Source organism: Melopsittacus undulatus, chromosome 8 (genome assembly GCF_012275295.1).
Source record: "Melopsittacus undulatus isolate bMelUnd1 chromosome 8, bMelUnd1.mat.Z, whole genome shotgun sequence".
In the NCBI taxonomy this organism is placed as follows: Eukaryota; Metazoa; Chordata; class Aves; order Psittaciformes; family Psittaculidae; genus Melopsittacus; species Melopsittacus undulatus.
In genome coordinates, this window is record NC_047534.1 from 46,847,250 (window position 1) to 46,868,570 (window position 21,321).

Genomic DNA, 21,321 nt, shown 5'->3' on the forward strand with positions numbered 1-21,321 from the left:
CTGCCCACTTACAAGTTACACTCTTGTGGAACAAGGGTTGAGCACGGGCACCGGCAGAGGCCTCTAACCTCTCTTCAGTTTCGCAATAAGGACAAAGGTTTAGACAAACAACAGCAGACAGGCTTTAGTCCAAAATGAGATAACGCTGGAATTTAAATCAAACATGATTTGGGAACAGGTTAACAATGTGCTATGCTCTGCCAGATCCATCCAAATAACAACTAGGTCTACTCTCTGTTAGAGGTTTTGAAGATACCTCAAGAAATAAATCTACACTATTCCTCAATCCTGTCAAAAGCCTATGCCTATTTTAAGTAGCCTGCCTGCATTGCAGAATACGTTCCTACCTAATATTTTATCACCAGTATAATAAGCTGAACAGAACACCTTGTTTTACCAGGATATTCGTAATTGTTTTGTGGTCTGGTGAGAACCATAGTTATTTAAAACATTAAAATTATACAGGACACCAAAACATTATTCTGAATTTGGCCTAAAACTCATTCACATTAGTAACCTACCATCTGTGCTGTCTAGTTCTAGGTATTTCAAAGGCCAGCAGAAGAAAGCCTTGAAAATAAATCTGCAACCTAATCATCAGGAAAGGTAGTCCTCATTGTCCTCTCCACTTAGGGATATTTAAGCTGAAGGAAGCTCTATCCCTTCCAAAAATCCTTACAAAGTTTGGTTGATTTGTAGGTTTTGTCTATATAACAATTACTACTCTCCTAACACATAAATACCAGATTGCTTTTGACCCCACAAAGTTTTACCCTTAGTGATGTACTGCAGCAATGAGTTCCACAGACCAATCTGTGCACGAAAGATTCTTCCTTTGGCCAGAACTGCATTTGTTACTTCCCAGTATTACCAACAGTCTTGCTTTCTGATGACAGCAAGTTATTTACTCCTGAACTACTACTTGAAACAAGAAATCATCAGTATCTTCTTTACAGAGAAATTATTTCATCCATAGAGCATACTCTGCAATCAGTATGAAAGCCACCAACAGTATATATGCTGCACCTTCTGCACCTGGGCTTAAGAGCATTGCTCAGAGTACCTCCCTCACAGCTCAACACCCAGGACTAGCAACAAGAGGACCAAAATCTCATCATGAAATTATCAACAATAACCATCATAATGAAAAAAGATGGTAAATACAGTTTTTAAAGGGCTGTTGGGTTTTCTGAGCACATATCAGCACAACTGTAGTATACAAGAAAGACACACTCTTTGATGGTGGGAACAAGTGTGGCAGCTTACAAATGCTGGAGTACTGTTCTTCTGAACTTGCCATCAGACAGAATTCCTACCTGCAGGATGTGAAGTCTGCAGCAGTCAGAGCCTTCACGATGCTGTTTCACAGAATTATGAAAATAGTATATACAGAAAACAGCCAAACAATACCTAAAAGTTACTGAAAGAGATTACTTAGCTGAGAGAAAACAAAAACACTGAGCAACCAACTCAGAGATTCCAGTTTGTCCTCTTCATCCACCCCAAATTGTTAGAGCAGGCCAAGTAACGTATTTCTATGTATTTTTCACTGCCATGAAGTGGATCTTCTATCCTTATCTGGCCAGAACTGCTGACAGAAGCTGGAACCAAACCAGTGTGCTGACTAGCTTTCCGTCCATCATCTAAAAACCTTGACAGGAAGTGTGTGACCCCCTCCCCAATTAAGAAGCCTCACATAGCCAGTAATATATCTCTTGCAATTACAGGTAGCCTTGAAATAGATTAAGTAGCTTGCGATCCATCTTCAGAGTACTCTTATTTGATTTCAGTTTTTCTTGTATTGACATTTAGCAAAGATGGACAGATACCTAAATACTGTTAGAGATCTGGTATTACCTCGCTGGTGTTAGCCATCAGGGCTTTACTGGGTCAAATAATCTCTCCGTTTATTAGAAATGATGATTCAACAATTTTACAAATATTAAATTAAAGGATATCTCTGGTAGGTCTAACGATGAGATCACCACTAATTCTGAAATGACAGAAGCTTATGGAATGGATTCAAACCATTTGATGCTGGCAATGAGCAAGTATCAATGACATTGTGTTTTTAGCGCATAAGAAAACAGGTCTTTTGGCATCTTAGAGAGGCATTATGACAGTGCTCAATCTATGACTCTATTCTAGTCTATGATTTGGATGAGTCAAACACATCCAAACTGGTCATATACCAAAACGTCAGTGAAACAGCATTTTTCTTGAGTTTTGTCATGTTTATCTAATGCTAAGGAGTTAAATATGATGGATATTTGCTGAATTCTTCCTTGCCAACACAAATGTAAGTGAAAATGGTCCCACTTGCCTGACTAATCCCTCTCTGAAGCAGCAAAGATACAAACACTGCAGCTACTGCTACCCTGTCCAGAGCACACGCGCCTCCAGTGAGTCTGCAACACAATCCAGTGGCATCTACCTGGAAAACCATCATTTTAGTAGGCCCTGTGAAAACAAACAACACAAAAAGCACATGACTTATCCACAGACACTAGAACAGACAAAGACCTGCCCTGCATACAGGCTGCTGTTTTCCTGTCACATTCCTTTCATTACTGAAAATTCAGCTTAATTATCTCCAAAGAGTAACCTGTGTTCTACTCAATTCAAATGGTTTTATCTTTCCCTGAAATAGTACTGACATACAACTAAAAATGCTTACTTGCTAATTAAGGAGTCAAGGAGCAGGGGGACAGCAGACACAGCAGGCACCTTCCACCAATTCAAGTAATGCAGATGACATAAACAGCAACAACATTTTACAAGAAACCTTCAAGCGAATGCCATTTTCCATTTGATCCCAAAAAATAACTTCTAGGACAGACAAACTACTTAGAGCTTCCAAACAGCTGAAAAAAGCATTGGGTGCAAAATGAAAAGGTAGATTACAAATCATCATCTCCTTTAAGTTCCTTTTAAAAAGGTTTTACAAAGAACTACTCTGAGTCGGTTTTTCATCTTCTGCATAAGTTTCTCTTCCAAGCCTCAACACTTTGCACAATACATTTTAACATATTGCTAAATATTGTATTCTTTAACATGGAAACACGTATCCAGTGCTTTCTTCCTGGGAATGTTGCTTACAGAGGTAGGGGAATGTGACTCACTTCCTGTTTGTTTTCTTAAACCCATCAGCAAAGCTTGTGGCTGTCTCCTACCCAGACTTCCCACTCCGTAAGACCCAATGCCCACTCCCACCACCAGCCCTCCTTCCACTCATAAAGGGCAGGTGGCTCCCAAGTGGCCCTGTGCAGGGAAAGGAAAACCCTGCAAGCCATGGGCCAGAGGGCAGGCACACCAGTGTTTGCTTTTCCCTACGCTTCTCATTCAATCTGTATGCAGACCATTCCAAGCAGTAAAGCTTTTGGATGCAAAGACTGCCTCTTCCCTTCTCTAGTGGAAATCTCCTAGGCCTAAACAAATAAAAATATCATTTAAAAACCCATCACAACTCTGAGAACTAATGACTTTACACAGAGTTACAGAAGAGGCATACACCTCAGAACCTGCACACGGGTTGCCAGCAGCAGCATTGCAATAGGGTGGCCTTCTAACAGGGCAGAGATGAAGCATTTTGGTTTTTCAATACAGTGATCAACTGACTGTTAACCTCTCTGGTCTCTTCAATGTGGAGACATGGAACTGACTAGGTAATATGGAAACATAGGTCTGCTTTAATTATAGTGTTTAATGAACCATTGACCACAGAGATTTTTGCTCAGGACTGCTTGAGAATGAAGTATCAGATCACAGCATGACTGAGCTACACCCCCGAGTGCAACACAAACAGGACCAACGTAACAAAAGATACTCAAGTCTACAGAAAACACAGCAATTTAAAACCCTACAGATATAAATTACAAGAGGAGCAATCCTCCTGAAAAAAAAAATAACACAGAATTCCTGATGTAGAACACAGAAGAAAAAAGTGGTATCTTTTTTACCCTCAAAAGGAAACTTGAAAAAATATAACTACTGAAATGACTCTGTGCTAATATGCTACCGAGATGAAAAGCGAGCCATACATACCCCTATGAACTATCCCTTCAGTCTTGAGTCTGAAAGGATTTCCTCGCAGTCACTCACAATTACTTGGCTTGTCTGATGACTGCATGCTAGCTATTAGGTTAGAATATATTCTGAAGCTGCACCGTTCTTCAAAAGCAAGACAAACTCTAGGTTGTCAGAGATCTGGGTCATTACAATATGCAGCAGACAGATTAGGAAAGGGATTTGATCATCATTTATCCTACTACCTATGGGATCTGCTGCTCCAGCAGTGGATTCCTGCCTGTCTCCTTGCTCTCTAGGTTTCATGGCCTGAAAAACACCTCTGCCACTGCATGCTGTTCTTGCACGATTTTCCCTTGCAAACAGGGTAGAAAAAGAGGCTGGCTTGATAAGGAAAAAGAAAATACCCCATCTAAACATGATGACTGCAAGGAAAGGAAATTACTGACTCATCAGCTGTACATTAAGCTGTTTCACAGGACTTCCCACCCTCAACCTCGCCACTTCCCTTTTCCCTAAAAGTGCTTAGATTAATGGGTTTTTCTCCCTGCATGCTACCAAAGCTTCACTATCATTTAGCTCAAAAACTAATGCTATTGTTGGAGAAGACCAAAAGACAAAATACAGGAAGTAATTCAAGGTATGACTTTTTTTGCAACTCATTATTCCTCAGAGACAGGGAAAAAAAGGACCCTTGTGAACGCAGCAAGTTCAGCTCCCAAGAGCTAGTATTTCAAGGCTGCAAATTGCACATGCCACTCTATAACAGCAGTAAGAAGAATTAATACATAGACACTGCTTAACTCACACTGTTGGGTTCCAAAAGTTCAATTAATACCAGTAGATACGAGAAAATCTTCAATCTGTAGTATGGTTTCTCCCATATAATAATTCTAATAAAACAGGTATAGATGCTAGAACTAAAAGAACAAGTTTTGGAAAATGAAAATTCCCCCTGTATTTCTATGATCCAAGTCAGTCAGAAATTGTTTTATTTAAGGGGATGCACTAAGGTTGTATAAGCAAAATTAATTCTGATATGTTCTATTTTATGTTTGCCCTCACAACCTTCAGAATATCTGAATATGGTGGTGTACATCCACACACCAGGTGTGCCCCCATGTGTGTCTCTTCTCCTGTCTCCAGTTTCCACATTAAAAGAAAATCCTAAATGCTGAATTCCACTACATAATCATCCCACTGATAACAAGTGGGCAGAGCTATCACCTAATCTGCCACAGGGGCATCTTGAGCTAAGTGTAAGTTATAGCACTATGGGTGGCTGCTCTCTGTGTGGAAGAACTATAAAATGGAGGCAGCATTTCCAGAAGGGTTTAGACATTTCTGACAGACAGGTCTTCAGATTCAGAGACCTGGATTCCATCCAAGGCACAAGAAGGTGCCACAAACCTTTGTTATATACTTCTTGCTATTTGTATCTTCGCTATTTCATCTTTTCTCCTCCAAAACCTGTCTCTCCCACCTAACACGTTATAATCAAACCCTCTCATGTTCCTCATGCCATACTTACCCATCCTTGCTGGTCATCTGTCAATTCCCTGCCTGATATTTCCCCCTTTGGCAATACAAGCTGACAGATGCAGTACCCTTCCAATCTAATATTTTCCATTTCATTAGCACCCAAAAGCCTATTGGCATCTCAGCAGGTCCACTATTCCTACAGACCCCATTCACTTTCCAGAATTACACGTGTTTTCAACAGCCATAGTCTTCCTTTCCCACAACTTACAGCTTCAGCTTCAGTCTCGTTCAAGAATCAGCCTTAAGCATGCTTAAGATACATTTATTTCCTTGACATTTTATCTCTCTGCTAATTCTCATGGGAACATAAACGCGTATTCTAGCTGTAATGCAATATCAATAACCACATACTATATATATTTTGTATATACACTTCTAGTCTTTTGATAGTCAAAACCACAGTAAGAGATATTCATGTTGATAGTTCATATACCTTTCCCTATCCCACCTATCCGCATTAGTGAGAAAGACACCAGCCTCATTATAGAGACTCCCTAGGGTGCAGATACAAACTTGTTGTGTTGCTTAGTTAAGACACCAATTCTTGTAATTCTTATCCACCTATCAAACAAAGAAGAAAAGAAAAATTGAGGCTACTTTTGCCCTACAAGGGGAATTGAGGTGTGGCAGTAAAGACTAAAACTACAGCTCAAAATGCTGCAATCGTTGTAAATACTAGCACCAAAAAAGGCTCCATGCTTCCAGCATCTCTGGTGAAAATTTGTGTGGCAAAGTGCTGGAGCTGACTCAGCTCTGTTTACAAATGCTTTAAATACTTTATCTTTTGCTGAATACTAAGAGTTTTCCAAGGCAAAGGTAATGTGTACTGTATACTTTGAAAACATACAGTGTGGTTTAGTAAATGTTTACTGTTACTTACTCCCTCGAAGGAAGAAAAAAAACCCCACAAAGTACACAAACTTCCAAAAAAGAGAATAGAATTTTCTCCTCTTCCAAGTTCCATACCTGTGTTAGGGGGGGGTCTTTTGATAAAGACAGTGGCCAACCAGCAGATGCCATTTAATTGTGATGAGCAGCACGATGTAGCATGATAAGAACAGCTCAGAAGCCTCGGAAACAACACTTGGCAGAAATCAATACAATCTGTGAGGGGTGGAAATCTTCAGAGGACCTCAGATGTATGGACATCACAGATCCCTCTGTACAAGGAACTTCTCTGAGATAAAGCTGCTCTTTAGAAGAAAGTAAGTCACATTGTGCAAAGCACAGCCTGTATAAAGTCAGATGACAAACAGAAATAAACTGCTTTAGAAAATGTAAGCTTTTTATTGGCACTGAGTTTCGGGTCTTCTTCTGACAGCTGACAGCTTTCTCCAAAACAACACAGTACAATGTCTGATATCTGTAAACTATTTCAGATCTCATAGTAACAGAAGAAAAACATCGCATTCACTGTTTAAACAGCACAATCAGCTCTTACAGAAACTGCCACGTCAGACTATCACAACTGGGTGGCAACTGGTTTGTAATCTCCGGTATGGGGCCTTCCAGTCCCAGAACCATCTTTCAGTAAAACAGCAGCTGGCACGCAAAGCTCAGAAACATCAGTATTGATTAAAGTTACATTCCAGTTTGAAAATGTTAAAGCTATATGAAATTTTCAGACTGCTGGGCTTTGGGGGGGAAAAGTGATGCTGCCTTTCAAAATAGGCTTCTCATCTCCTGGAAAATCCAGATTGGTAACACAATAAAAGCCAATATCCCAGCAAGAATGAAGGTCCCCTATCACAGGTGCTTTCAACCTCACCACACACATCCCCCCAAATGTAAATGGTCGGGATGAACAGGGCTTACCTCGAACTGTTAAGAGGTTGACACACTTCACGAGTTAGCAGCACAAGAATATGGTAGAGGTAATCTTACGATCTCCTAGCTCTTGGAAGGGCCAGGGGGCTCTGGTGAATGCATTTATTGCTGTAATCTTGAGCCAAATGCCTAAGGGTGACTGCTATTTCAAATCCTCTAAAGCCTGTGAAAACAGATAATCCATTCTTCAAAGATTTTAACTAAAAAAGACCAAGGTTGCAAAGCCTCAGGCAGAAAGAGCAATGAAACATTAGACAGGAGAGCACTTTGCATTAGTTGCTGCTCACATATTACTACGCTCTGCACACTATACAAGAAATAGCAGCAACTGGACCTTTGTGTCAGGAGAAAGCTTTTACAGAAGAGGGAAGAGAAAGGGGATTCCTCTGCCCAGTCTTATAGCTACCTCCTCCCAGATTCACTATACACCAAACGTTTTAAGCCTCAGCAGTGATTAGTTATGCCCAATATGAGCTACATTAAATAGGGACAGAATTTTTAAAGTACTTGGCACTTGTTCTGGTAATGAGGCCCTTTTAATAAAATGCCTCAAGCTGAATACTTAAACATTGCGGCATTCAACAAAAATCAGTAGTCATTTACAACCTCTGCAGCTAGCACATTTAAAGCATGATGATGCTGTGCTACCAGTGTAATGGCGATGCTGACCTTGTGCAGGAAGTTTGCCAAGCAAAAAAACCGCACTGACTTGCTCCTGAGGAGAGAGACACCATATATCCAAGCAACTGCAACAGAGGAAGAGCTACTGCATTCGCTGCTCTCATGTACTGCTTCCCAGAATGTGCCATTTCCAAAACCAAGGAAAACTGACAAACGTTTCTGAAGAACTTCTGACTTGACATTCCCCCATCACTGTTCAAGATGCTCCTGGCTGACAGCGATAGGACAAAGAGCCTTTTGCACCACTATTACCAACTCAAAGTTAGATTCAGACCAGTACCAGCCAAAATAATTTCTACTATCTTCTCATATTCCTGACTCATCTCTATGTCTACAGTCTCAGTGAGTCCAGCCTCACTGGCAGAAGGCCTGAGGAGTCTCCTCACACTCGCAGGATTTCACTGCAGTAGCCACTCTGTTCCCATAACTTTACATGACACAAAACATTTCTTTCTGCTTCTCCTTTTCCTTCCAGACAGGGGGAATCCAGCTAGATTACAAGATATTCCTAAAAAAATATTACCTAAAGATAAGTCATTGTAAGTTTTGAGTGCTAGATTACACCCTCGTGTCTATGCATACATGGTCATTCCCATTCATTTGGCTGAGAGCTGCCTCATCTTTACCTGGTTAACATGAAGGTCCTGGCATGTGCAATCACAAGCCTGACAACCGCTTCCCCAGCTTTGTCAGCAGTTTCATAGCTACACAAGAAAACAGCTATGGTAAAAAGTCATGACTGCAAAGGAAGATGGAACTCCATAGAGCCCCAGGTAAAGTTACAGATATTCCAAAAGGCAGTCAGTAGCAGAGGGGGTATAACACTATTGCCAAAGGGCTGTGAAGAAAGGGTGTAAAACCAGTAGAGCTTTTGATATTCAGTTTCAGGCTTTGTACCATTGGTCCCATCATGGTAAAGCAAGCACGAGGTTTCTAAATCACCAGCCCATGAAGCCCAAACCACCTCTGCATCCTTACCTAATGCTTTGTCCTTTTTCAAGGTGCTGAAGCCTAATGACAGTGGAGAGAAATGGAGTCCCACATTTGTGGTTTACACACTACATCTGTATGAAGAGGTGTTGTCTGTCTGTATTCAGTTTTAGAAGTTTGCTCCTTTTTTAAAAACTACCCTATATAGACTTTAAGACCAAACGATTTACAGATGTATCCTTCAAGAACAGCCTTGCTTCCAGGGCAGACACTGTATCAGTTTCCACTGCTTTGTCTTTCAGCATTGCCTGTCGCTGCTCTTCACCCTTGCACAGGATGCACTTCAGGAAGATATAATTGCAGGAAGAGGAGGGGACCGAACACTCGCAACAACTTTAATCCCCAAAGATCTGTCCAGAATAGTATTATGGGTCAGACTATTGCTGGCAGGGGGTTAGGAAAAGATGGTGAGGAAACTGTAACATCCCTCTCTCCTTTCTTTTAACAAGGTATGGAGGAAAACAAACCAACCGATAAACATTCTATAGAAACATAAGCAGTTTTCTGACATAAGGTGTTGTGTCTTTGTTGTCTGCACCTTGATCAAAGTGACTGGTTTCCTCTTCTCCTGGACACATCTCCTTTAGAAACAATATTGCTATGATTTTTTCAATCTCTCTTCTCAGAATCACAGACATAAAGATTAATCCAATGTCCAATTAAAAGCAGGAAAGAACCAAGCAGCAATGAAGGGCTGAAGTTACTGTCTCTCATTCTGAGGGGCATGCAGCTCAGCTCTTATGCTGCCTGTTTCAATATCCTTTAGGAGTTTGTCATGACCACTGTTAGTTATTCCTATTCAGCTTTCACTGTAGGAAAATGTACTTTCAAGGTGATTATCTGGCATATGTTCAGGTGGTCACACCTCTCTCCTCCAAAGAGGGCACTCCCAGCACCTCATTAACTCATCCTATGCCCAAGGTGCTCCGTGGTGTGTCAGTACAAATGCATTTGAGCCACACTAGCCTTCTTACTGATCAACTGAAAAGTAACTTTTCCTCTCCTGCAGAATGGTAGCAAAAACGGAGGTTTGTTTTGTTCTGTTTGATTTCCACATCAGTTTCCCGACTCTGCTTGCTGAGTGGTTATGCCAATATTGAGAAGGGCCACTATAGAACTGGGTCACTTTCCTCAGTGGTAACATCAGTTTAAAGGCAAACCAAGAGGAGTACATTCAAAATGCATCTTCACCCTATTGACATTTAGCAATGGGGAAAAGCTATGACTGACATATAAGTAAGATAATTATACAATGGCTCTACCACATGCAAAAGGATTACCTACAGCAACCTCAGAGAAACATTATACTCAACACCAACTGCAATTACAACAATCCGTGAACACTAGCTTGTTCTTAACCTGCCCACATACTCAATGCAAGACCAGAAGGGACTTCCGAGCTCTACCTGCTACCACAGGCACTGTACACTCATGTGTGGTTAGTGAGGAATTTGTATTTAAAAGTAATGTTGGGAAAGGCAAACATCAGTATTTTGTTTGAGGCAAAGCAAGTCTTCCTGCAGAAAGCTCTGTGTTAATGTGTTTATGTGGACTTAGGCCATGGAAACATACCCTGTTACACACACAGTTACATGATACTATAATACAGATGCTAACACACGATAGCAGCACACTTTCATGATAGTCTTGACTAAGGAAATAGGCTTACTCACATCATTCTTTGATACAAGTGGCCAGATCTGAAGCAGGAACATAAAGGAAGGATATGGATGAAAGCATGCAGACAAAACTAAATCAGGAGACAGTGACAGATCTCTGCTTATGAGGAAGATGATTATGACTCAGCCACAAGTGAAGCACATACAGTTTGAGCTGAAGTATCACTGACTGAATCCAGGACATGGAAAATAATCAAAACCAACTAAATTACAATTAACAAATTATATAATACATTATTTGTAACTGAAATTGGGAAGGTTTGCTGTTTTGGAGGTGTTCTGGACAGCAGATCAGACACAGAGACTGGCAATTTATGCCAGGTTTCAATGCTGAAATGAATCTGCCTCTTCAAGGCTGCCAGAGTGGGCCAGGATCCCACTTTATCCCACTGAAAAGAAAGATTGAACATTGTGATAGATCACATGGTTCTCCTGAAAGCAGCTTCACACAGCTGATGGAACAGGGAGCTGCAGCAGCCCTCGTGCACAGTCACTCTGCACCGATGGATGCAATGTCTACTCTAGTGTCCGCCTGCTCTTCCTAATACTTCTGCAAGCCCTCAACAACTGGGAGGACAAGCGGTTCATCGACAGCAAGGTGCCAATGGTTTCAGCTCTGTAGCTCCACAGTGGAGACAAATGATACCACTTCAAAGGTACCTCACACTTGAAAGAGACCCACACACAGGTGATACCCAGAAGAGAAACACAAACAAGACACAGGCGATGACAGATGGAAGAAGATGACATTTTAAGAAGTCAGCCAAGACACTAACCTCTTCTCCACTGAAAATCTCTGCATTTAATTAGACTGCATGTAGTTCTCAGTCTTACTGTGCTCCTCATTCACCTTGGACTGTCAAATACTGAGGGGTATTCAACTTGTTGTGAAATCACATTATTCATCTTGGGGATCTAGATGCAAAATGTGTCAGTGTGTTGGGTTGCTCCAAGCTTGACCTTATCATTTGTTCAAAGTTAAAACTTCCAGCAGTGCAAACCCCAGACTGTGCAGGAGAGAAACCTGCCTCTTCACGGAAAACAATATCAACTCATAGGCCATTATCTGACATTTTGACATTCAGCTTGCTTCCAGAGCCAGCTATAAGCCCAGCAGTTAAGGTTTTGAATTGAATGATGATCTACTCATGACCTGGTCTAACTTCTCTGGGAAAGGCATGGCTGGCCAGGGCCACAATAGGGTCATGGCTACCAGTTACAAGGGAATCCTGGCTGCTGAACAACTTAACCGCAAGGGCAAGGGCAAAGACAATCAGCAGTGGCAGAGCATGCTGCAACATTCAACATTTGCAAACGCTTTCAGAATAAAGTATGAGTGGCACAGAATCACTGCATCAGTGTCAGCTATAAAACCCCAAAACAAACAATAAAACCTAGAGAAAAAGTGCTCTAAAGATGGGAAAGGCAGTGAAGATCAGATGAGACAGATTTAAGTAAATCAATTATCTGTGAAGTTATTAAAAATTAAAGCAGTCCAGGATCAGGAGTTAGCATTGAACACTGAAAGGTGTTCAAGTTACCTTCTGCTCAGGTATCTGTCCTGCTAACATTTTCTACATCTGGACCAACATCTTCAATTTTCATTACATTCAGTGGATAAACAGAACTTCCAGAATGTGACTCACCTCACCAAGTTCAGACATCTGCTTTAGGGTGAAATTAATTGTGCCCTAATATACCCTTAATATGAAGAAAACTTACAGTGTTTAGCTCAGGTGTGGACACTTTAGCTGTACATGCACGCGTACAGTCAGGTAAGCCCAACTCTCATCATCCAAAGAGATGACAGAACTGACTGTTTTAAAAGCACTTTCTGACATGAAATTTCCCATGTACTTTATTTAAAGCAATGGGTAGGGCTACAGAGCTAATTCAAAGCCATTTAGAAAGAGGCTCTTAAGACAAAACCAGACATTCATAAAATGCTGTAGGGTTCTTCTAACCTTTCTGAAGTAAATCACGAGCCTCCCTTCTTTCCTAAATTGATCTCTACCACTTGGAGCCTATGACAGCTAATGCCTGTCATCCCCCTGTTTCCTTTGAGGAATTTATACCAAAGTGATTAAAACTGAAGATCTGTTGAAGGGCTCTAAAATTCCACATGAAGCTCAGATTTTACTTCAGAAGTACTGCCAAGCAAATTAGCATTAATTAGAGACAAGCTGAAAGACCAATAAAATATTTGGGTGATAGAATCATCTGGAACCATAAGACTAAATATGATCAAAGAAAAACAAGTTGCTCCGTCACATAATCTAATGGCCCTTGCACAAGAGCCTTCCGACACAAACGACTCAGAGGAATGTCATATTCTTGGAGAGCTTCTGCTGAACAAATGAAGGATGTAGGAGACTGGAGAAACAAGCAGAGGAGAAAGGGCAGGGTGCCGGGGTTGTATGCTGTCGAAGAGACTGACCAGATGGCAGACCAGAACTGTAAAAAGAGATTAAGGAGGAATAAAACTGTCATTTTGCTGTCCCTCTTTCCTCCTTCCTTGTTGTACCAGCAATATCAAGCCAGCTCCCAAGGGAACTGCTGAGTATCAAGGAAAAATATATATTGATAAATAGAAGCAGCAGTGATGCCTAGCCCCCAAGAGAGCTATGGCTTGTTGGCATGTCACTTAACACATGGAGTTTCAGGTCCTATGGTCTCCCCTATTGTGCAAACCCTTCCTCCCTGGGGAGGTACCTGTCAAGCCCTTGTCTCCTTGTATGAGCTACAGTACTGGGATGGGAAGGTAGGAGAGGAGGGGACAGAACCTGCTGTCTCTCGCTGTACAGGAAATGCCCAAGACAACCTTTTCCACTAATGCAGACACTTCCAAAGGGAAAAAAGAATTCAGAATAGTGCAACTCCGGGAAAAAACACACCAGACTAGTGCAGTACGGCTGTATTCAGATCCCACAAAACCCTAGATCCCACCCCCTCATTCCCATCCCACACTCCAAACATGCACCGAAGCTCTGCAGATGGTTAACTGCAGCATGACACACACGCAGCAGAAAGACCAGCACTAGAACTTGCACAAGCCCCACATACTAAGCAGAGGACAAAATGTATCTCTCCTTTCCACAATCCTTTGATTGGGGGGGGGGGGCATCACCAACAAAACAAACAAACAAACAAACAACAACAAAGAATGTTGGTATCTAATCACTGTTAGTTTTAATGCTTTACTTCATCATTTGTATTTAACGATGAATATTAAATTCACTTTGTGGAAAGAAAGGGTGCAGTATTTTAGGCTAAGTTAAGGCATTAACATTTCAGCCTGACAGCAGCCGCAAACACTTTTGATATTGCAGTGTCTGCAACCCCAGCAGGAGGAACGGCTTTGGTTACATACAGCTACACACGCTCTTGGAAGAGACGGGTACTTCTGAACATCTTTTTGCTGTTGTCAGTACATAAGCAAGTGCTGCGTGAAGCGGTCCTTCCTTATTTTGCACTATTTACTTCATTCAGTGAATGCAGAAGCTGGCTGAGCCTATATATAGAGGCAGACCACGACCATCCCTCTCCTTGTTTGGAGAGTTTGGGCAGCTTTAAAAACCAAGCAAACACCAATTTCCACTTCTGTGGAAACAGATCTCGTGACATTGCCCAGCATAAGCCACAAATATTTCGAGAAGGTTCAGATTGCATCTTCAAGCTTATCAACCCCTTGCATTCACTGCTAGACCAGTTAGTGTACTAAAAATACTAGAGCAGGCAAGAACGTGATGGAGGGTATCTTTCTGATACAGAAGATTAATTCATCACTCATGTCTAGAGATTTCTACTGCATTTTTAATGGTGCACATATGGATTGCATCTAGTGATCTACAGAACTTCCTTTCTGGATATGGGTCTATGCTGGATAATAGTCCCCAAACAGCAATTGCAAGAGGCCCGAGACCTTCAAATATCACTGTGCAGAAAGAACAGTGAGGACTCTTACGTACGTACTCCAGTAAATCTTTCAGTGGTGTTTTAAGGCACAGCTGTGCTCCACAGTTCTGCTGGAGATTCCTGCCTCCAGAGCAGGATCAGCAAGGCAGAAAGTCTGCCTGTACCTTCGCTGCTGCACCACACAGCCTGGAATCTCAGCTCCATCGGCTGCAGCAGAGGCACGTATTCCCTGCTGGTTTCACTGTAGTGGGAAAATCGCCAGTGTGAGGGCAGGGGGCACCGCTCAGAAAAAAAACAACCAGCCTTTGAGACTCCCAGAGCTGATGTCAGATCAGGCATGAGCTGCACCAGCACACTGTGCCTGCACACTGTGCCGCTGCAGGCCAGAGGTGATGTGCCCCGGTGCAGGCATAATGAAACGCAGAGCCTCACCTCTTTGCATTATGCTCAATTAACCAAAGCAACCGCGTTCAGGAAAGTCACAGTGAATTTCATAAAGACAGATAATGTTGCTCCGAGCCTTCTAAAAATACACTCCCAGCATTAGCTTTCTACCAATTCTGTGCTGCTCGAAGCCTGTCAACAGATAACAGCAGCAACGTCCGTGTATTTGCGTTCAGTTGTGGGGACTGGAAAGACAGCTGGAAAGGGAGAAACTTATCTCGAAGACCCCTGCATCAGCAACAGCTACAACAAGGCTAGAGAAGCAGAGAGAGCAAACAGGAGCATTCACCCCAATTAATTCCAGAATCCAGGACAGACCAAGTACTCGTGCCCAGCACTGCAGCTGCAGACTGCTTTGTGTGCTGCTGCAGCATCACTGCCTTACACCCACAAACTCCACTGCAGCTGCCTGTTGAGCTGCAAATGTGATACACTGCAAAGGTTGCTGACAGCCAGAGGCTTGTCTATAAAATAACCTGTAATAAATTACATTACAGACTGGGGAAAAGGATTCAGAAGAGACAGAATTAAAACACAACCTTATGAGCACTAAATGAGACCAATTAAAAGAGATTTGCTACAAGTGCTGAGGGATTTTGACCTGAGCTGTAATCAGGGATGGATACACATTCCTTTAAAAGAGGAATATGAGAGATCATGTGTAAACAACTGCCAATTAAACCAAAATGGTATCTTATCTATGCAGCTCTGCTCAGAGAATCACCACATATTTCAGATATACCACAGAGACCTGAGACAGGCATTTAAACCTCTGAAACAAGGCTCAGTGATGAGATAGGCTGCTGTTTGGGACACATCCAAGCCTCAGCTGCTCCTGGGTACCAGCAACACCACCACCACCTTTTTCTGTCTATTATTAAGAAGTGATAGAATTATAAATGCTAATAGAGAACTAGGCTCAGGCTTTTTTACCAGGTCACCTATGCGAATTCTGATCAGACTGAAGGGTTCTGATCAGACTGAAGGGTAGTTGTCACAGCAGTAAAACATGACTACACAAACCCAGGCAGCACACAGCACCATCACTACATTACTAGATCCTGCTGGAAAACAGGCAGCATGCCAGTGCACATGGTCATGTCCTAATAAACACTCACAGGTATTACTGCACACCTTAAAACAGTGACTCATAATTGTTCAGCACCACAACCCCATTTTGCTGTCAGATGCCCCACAACTCCTCTCTCCTAATGGTCAGCAATACCACAGGGCAGGACTGCCCTCGCTCTCTGCTGACACCAGCTCAGAACCCAGACCCAAGAGCAAGAGTCATTTCTGTGACTGGAGCAAAGAATCTGCCATGGACAGATGCACCACTGCTTCTGCTCTGTGTCCTTGCTCCGCAGCTCCTTTTCAAAGAGAGCTCCTGCTCTTCTGAGATTTACAGTACTTCCTAGTTCAAAAGCATATATACATACAAATGGGCTGAAAAGCATTGAAACAGAGGAAGAAAAGACATATTAGGAAACCATATTCGAGAAGCAGCAGTTAAGAAAAACAGTACCATGGACTTTGGGAAGAGCAAAAATTAAATTGAAAGAACAAACAAAAGGAGGAATTTGAAATGAGGAAGAACATTTTAAGAATGCCGCAAGCATACAAGACAATGACCCTAAGAGATATGTACTTGTTCACAGCTGCTGACAGTGGAAAAGTTTTAGAACACTTCACGCTGGTTGCCAGATTCGAGCAGAGTTTTTCCACTGGCTCAAATCTGGTCTAGCAGAGTCAGGCTGCTTTTGGAACCAGCTAAAGCTCTTCACACAGTGCAATCCCTTTTGTGTGGTGTGAAGTACAAACAAAACAGCCTTTCCAGATCCAATCTGCCAGGAGTTCCATCTGCAATCTCGGTGCCATGAAAACAGCTGCCTGAGAAACCTGGTGCAGAAAGACCACAGACCCCACTGTGGACAGAGCAACCGGGTGTCTGTGCACAGCAGTCCTATGGGCTCAGCTCTGTGACTGCTTACTGGTGCAGACACAGAGCCAGCTCATGTGGGCAACGTGAGCAAGTGTGGGCACCCACATAAACTCTCGGGGCTAATGCTGAGACCGGAATTATTTCTGGCTCCTGGGGTGGTTTTGTATACAGGCATCCTGCTGCATCAGCAGTGGATCCCTTCATCATGCAAACCTTCCCAGCGCAATTAACACAGGTAATTGAATTTAATACATGTACCCTGAGAAATTCATCTGAGGTTTCTAGTTTACCTCTTTGCCACAAAGGGCAAGGTTACATTTCCTAACGAGAAATGCACACACAATTTACAACTGGGAATGCTTCTTTAGCAAGACTGGTCACAGAAAATCAGTGTGGAGTAGTGCAACTTGTGGTTACATTCAGATATATGGCATCTTCCCACTTCCCATTTGGGCAACACAGAATTTATTCAATCTTGCATAAGCAAACAGGGGTCTATCTATCACTTTACCATTGCATATGTTTTAATAACTAAAGAATGGGAAACACTGGAGGAAGGACTCCTCAATTCCATCAGCTTTTTCCACCTAACATCATATTTGTCGCACCTTCACACTACCACGACGGTACCCGTGAACACAACCGGCAGCAGAAGCGTGTGCGGCACACGCAGTCCAGCTGCAGCCGCATGCCGGGATATGCACATCCCCTGCCCCGGTGCACACCGACTCGCTCGGTCAGTGGCGATCGAAGCCGCATCGAGCCGTTCGCAACACAACCGCCGGGGGTAAACAAAGCCGGAGGGCAGCCGGGCACAGGACTGTGCGGACAGGTTACGAGGGGGCTCAGAGCACCAGGAGCCACAGCAGCTGCCGTGGGGAAGGAGCCGCTGCCCCGGGCCGCGTGTCGGCTGCTCGGCGCCCGCGAACCGCAGCAGGGCACGGCGGCGAGACCTCCGGCCCCGGGCGCTGCCTCCGAATGGAGCCAACGAGGAGGGACACGGGCGCGCCGCGGAGTCAGCTGCCGGCGAGGCCGAGCCCCCCTGGCCGCACAGGTGGCTGCGGGCCGGGGGACGCGGCGCCTCAGGAGCGGGGGCCAGAGCCCTCCCCGCCGCCTGCCCCAACCCGCTCCCCCCCGGCAGCGCCAGCAGGCGCTCTCCTCCCGCGGCCCGAAGCGGGGCCCCGCACAGCGCGCTCCGCCTGGGACGGCCGGCGCACAACTTCCCCTGCCCCGCAAGCGCCGCTCGCCCTCTCCCGCCGCCCCCCGAGCCGGGCCGGGCCGGGCCCACTGCTGCCAGCGCCCCGGTGCCCTCCTCCTCCCGCACCTCACCTGCCGCACGGAGGCCCGGCCGGGCGGGTCACTTGGCAGGGCCCGGCTCCCGGAGGGCACCCGTACTCCGGCGCCGAGCGCAGCTCTCAGGCCGGCCGCGGCCCGCCGGCTCCCGGCCGCTGGGCGTCCCTCCGGCCGCTGGGGGAGCCGCCGCCGCGCCGCTCCGCCGCCATCTTCCGCGCGGAGGAGGGGCGGCAGGCCCCGCCCTCCGCCCGGCCGGTGCGGCTGGAGCGGGACCCCGCGGGAGGGGAGGGGGCTAGGGCAGGGTCCGGCCGACCCTGGGGTGCGCTCAGCCTGGCCGCTCCTGGGACACGCTGAGGGCTGCGGTTGTGCAGTGGTTGGGGTACGAGAGGCCGGGCAGCAGGCCCCGGGGCTGCCACCGCGGTCCGTCAGGCGTGGGATGCCCGGCAGAGCGGCCGGCAGGGATTTACACGGCTGAAACATGCTCTGCGGCAGGAAAACAAATACACGCACGGTGCAGTTTCCTACTTGGAACGATGGAGAAAACTGTAGTAGGAAGCCAGTATGGGATGTGGGGCCACATCACAGGGACATGTGCGCTCAGCAGAGGATGGAGAAGTGGACAAGAAGCTGGGAGTGCCTGAAACCATGCTCCTGCTTCTCAGTCTGGTGCACAGAGAGCACCCACACTGCTGCGGAGGAGCAAAACTTTGTGACACGCTAGCAACAGCAGGGCCTGGAGAGTCACAAACAGCAGAACTGGCTGGTGGTGGAAGAGGAGCAAGCCAAGGAAAAGCAGGTGCTCAGGGAACAAGGCCTCACCCTGGCACTGCGCCGCTTCCCATGCTGTAGACAGGCACTCTGGCTCGCTCCCAAAAAACAATGCGAGATTCAAGTTTACTGTATATGAACCTGATCCTGTATTGAAAAGCCAAAAAAGCTTGAAAGTCACTGCTTTTGGATGCATCTATGGAGGTCTTTCATCTTCAGCTAGTCGGTTTGTACCTGAAGCACTGACCATGCTGCTGCAAAGCTGTTAACATGTGTATCAAATAGCCAAAGTAAAGCAGGCAAAGCAATCAGATCTTTGTGCTGTTCAAAAGCCTGTTCTGCTTCTGGCCAGCAGCACCCCCACCTCAACAGAAGGTGCCGAGGCAGCTGCTCCCACCACCTGCAACGAAGGCTACTGTCCTATCACACCGGCTCCACACACTGCCAAATACCCAGCAGCACGTACGTGCTGTGCAGTGAACCCAAACACATGCCACGGTGCTTACCTCACACTAACATTGTCCCCAGCTCACAACCAGCCTGAAGCATGGCAGCAGGAGGTGATACCCAACCCACCGCAGACCTCGCACTTTCCAAAACAGCCGAGCAAATCTGAGCCAACACAGGGAATCTGGGGCAGTTCAGCACTTGGTGTCATGTGCTTGTAGCATTTATGATGCACTGCTACGTTCTGTGAAACGGGATTGACTGTTTCAAACCACAGTTTGGTATTTTGGCGTAAAGCTTTTCTGGTAGTTTTCCCTCTCCCTCCCAGTCCAACCAATCTCAGTTACACTGAGGGAAGGGAATAATGGACAGGAGTATACATTGTACGCTATAATACACCATACAGGTACACCAATATTGGCCTGAAATTCCATTTAAATCTGCAGTGACAGAAACCACCCTAAAATCTCCCCAAACCCCTCATTCCTCCTCAAACCATCACAGAAGAATTCACCTGCCTTCCTTGTCACTTCACCACATCCCAGTTTTGTTCCCTGTATCATCATTGTCTTTCTGGCTACCCTGTATGTTGTTTCCTCTACTCACTTGCAAAACTGCCTGAAATCCATCTTACATCTCTGCTCTTTTCACAAACACCACCTTCCTTGTACTCCAAATCACTCCAGGTGCTTGGCTTTATTGCTCCCACCTTTCAGGCTATCATATTGCTCTGTGCCTCTATGTCTTAGCACATGCTATCCCTGTTAACATTGCATTTCTCTGAAGCAACTCTTTCTCCCTCTTAAGGTTATGCAAACAAACAAACAAGCAATCCTTCCCTGAATATTCAGGACAAAACTAGGTTTTAATGAATGTTTCTATTTGCCTGCTTCTATTGAAGTTGTCATGGGGCAGGAAGCCCATTTTTTTTCAAAAGGGAAGGTTGAAGCACAATGCTGTATAAAAAAGCTCAATGAAGTATTCCTAATAGGTATGGAAGATACTTACTGAGTTACAACAGATTCAAATGTGTTCAAACCTAATGACTCCCGAGGTTTAAAATAATTTCAGCATTAATACTATTTAGAATGAACAAGGCTGAAATCTGTTTGCAATTCTTAAAAACATTTAAGACACTCTATCTCAAACTTGGGTCTTTTTTTAATACAGAAAAAATGTTAAATCCAAAGCAATGAATCTCAAATGACACCCAAGAGTAGACTTATCCTTCTCCAGGTACTTATTTTTTCCCCCAGTTTATTTTTAACTTCTAAACATACAGTAAGAAACAATTGCTTTCTGGAACAGGAACAACCACACAGCAGTAGCACTGCTATAACTACCGATAAACCCTATAGGATGTTCCAACGTAAACAAGGCCTCTGAAGCACAGCCTTGATGCCATTTTTGCAGGCTCTCCTCTGTCGGTATGAGCACTACACTTTTCCACAGAAACACGGGAAAATAAATCATGACAAGACAGTATTTTATCCCAAGAAGAACAGGCCAAATCCCAGCTCTGCCAATATGCAGTCGTATGATGCATTAACAAAAAGGTTTTCTATGAATAAATGTAATCCTGCTCATCCATGCATAGATAATTTTGGTGAATAAAATTATGTAAATTGTCACCGATTAAGGACAAGAACTTTTCCTTCTCTCCCCATTCACCTGTGCTTGAGAAAACCCCACTGTGGCACAAGGAACTTTCAGACTAAGATTTACTTAGTTATTCTTCATTGTGCCCAGGTTGCCTTAAAAACCCAC

The 21,321-nt window shown here is 44.3% G+C and overlaps 1 protein-coding gene across 2 annotated transcripts in view; it reads right to left on the bottom strand.

Annotated features, from left to right (window-relative positions):
- Positions 1-18,458, bottom strand: part of NDST2 (N-deacetylase and N-sulfotransferase 2) — a 136,564-nt gene extending 118,106 nt beyond the window's left edge. For both annotated transcript variants that reach the window (XM_034065293.1, XM_034065291.1), the window contains exon 1: positions 18,376-18,458. The gene's annotated coding sequence lies outside the window, so the exon portion shown is untranslated. The remainder of the gene's footprint in view (positions 1-18,375) is intronic.
- Positions 18,459-21,321: the final 2,863 nt, after the last annotated feature.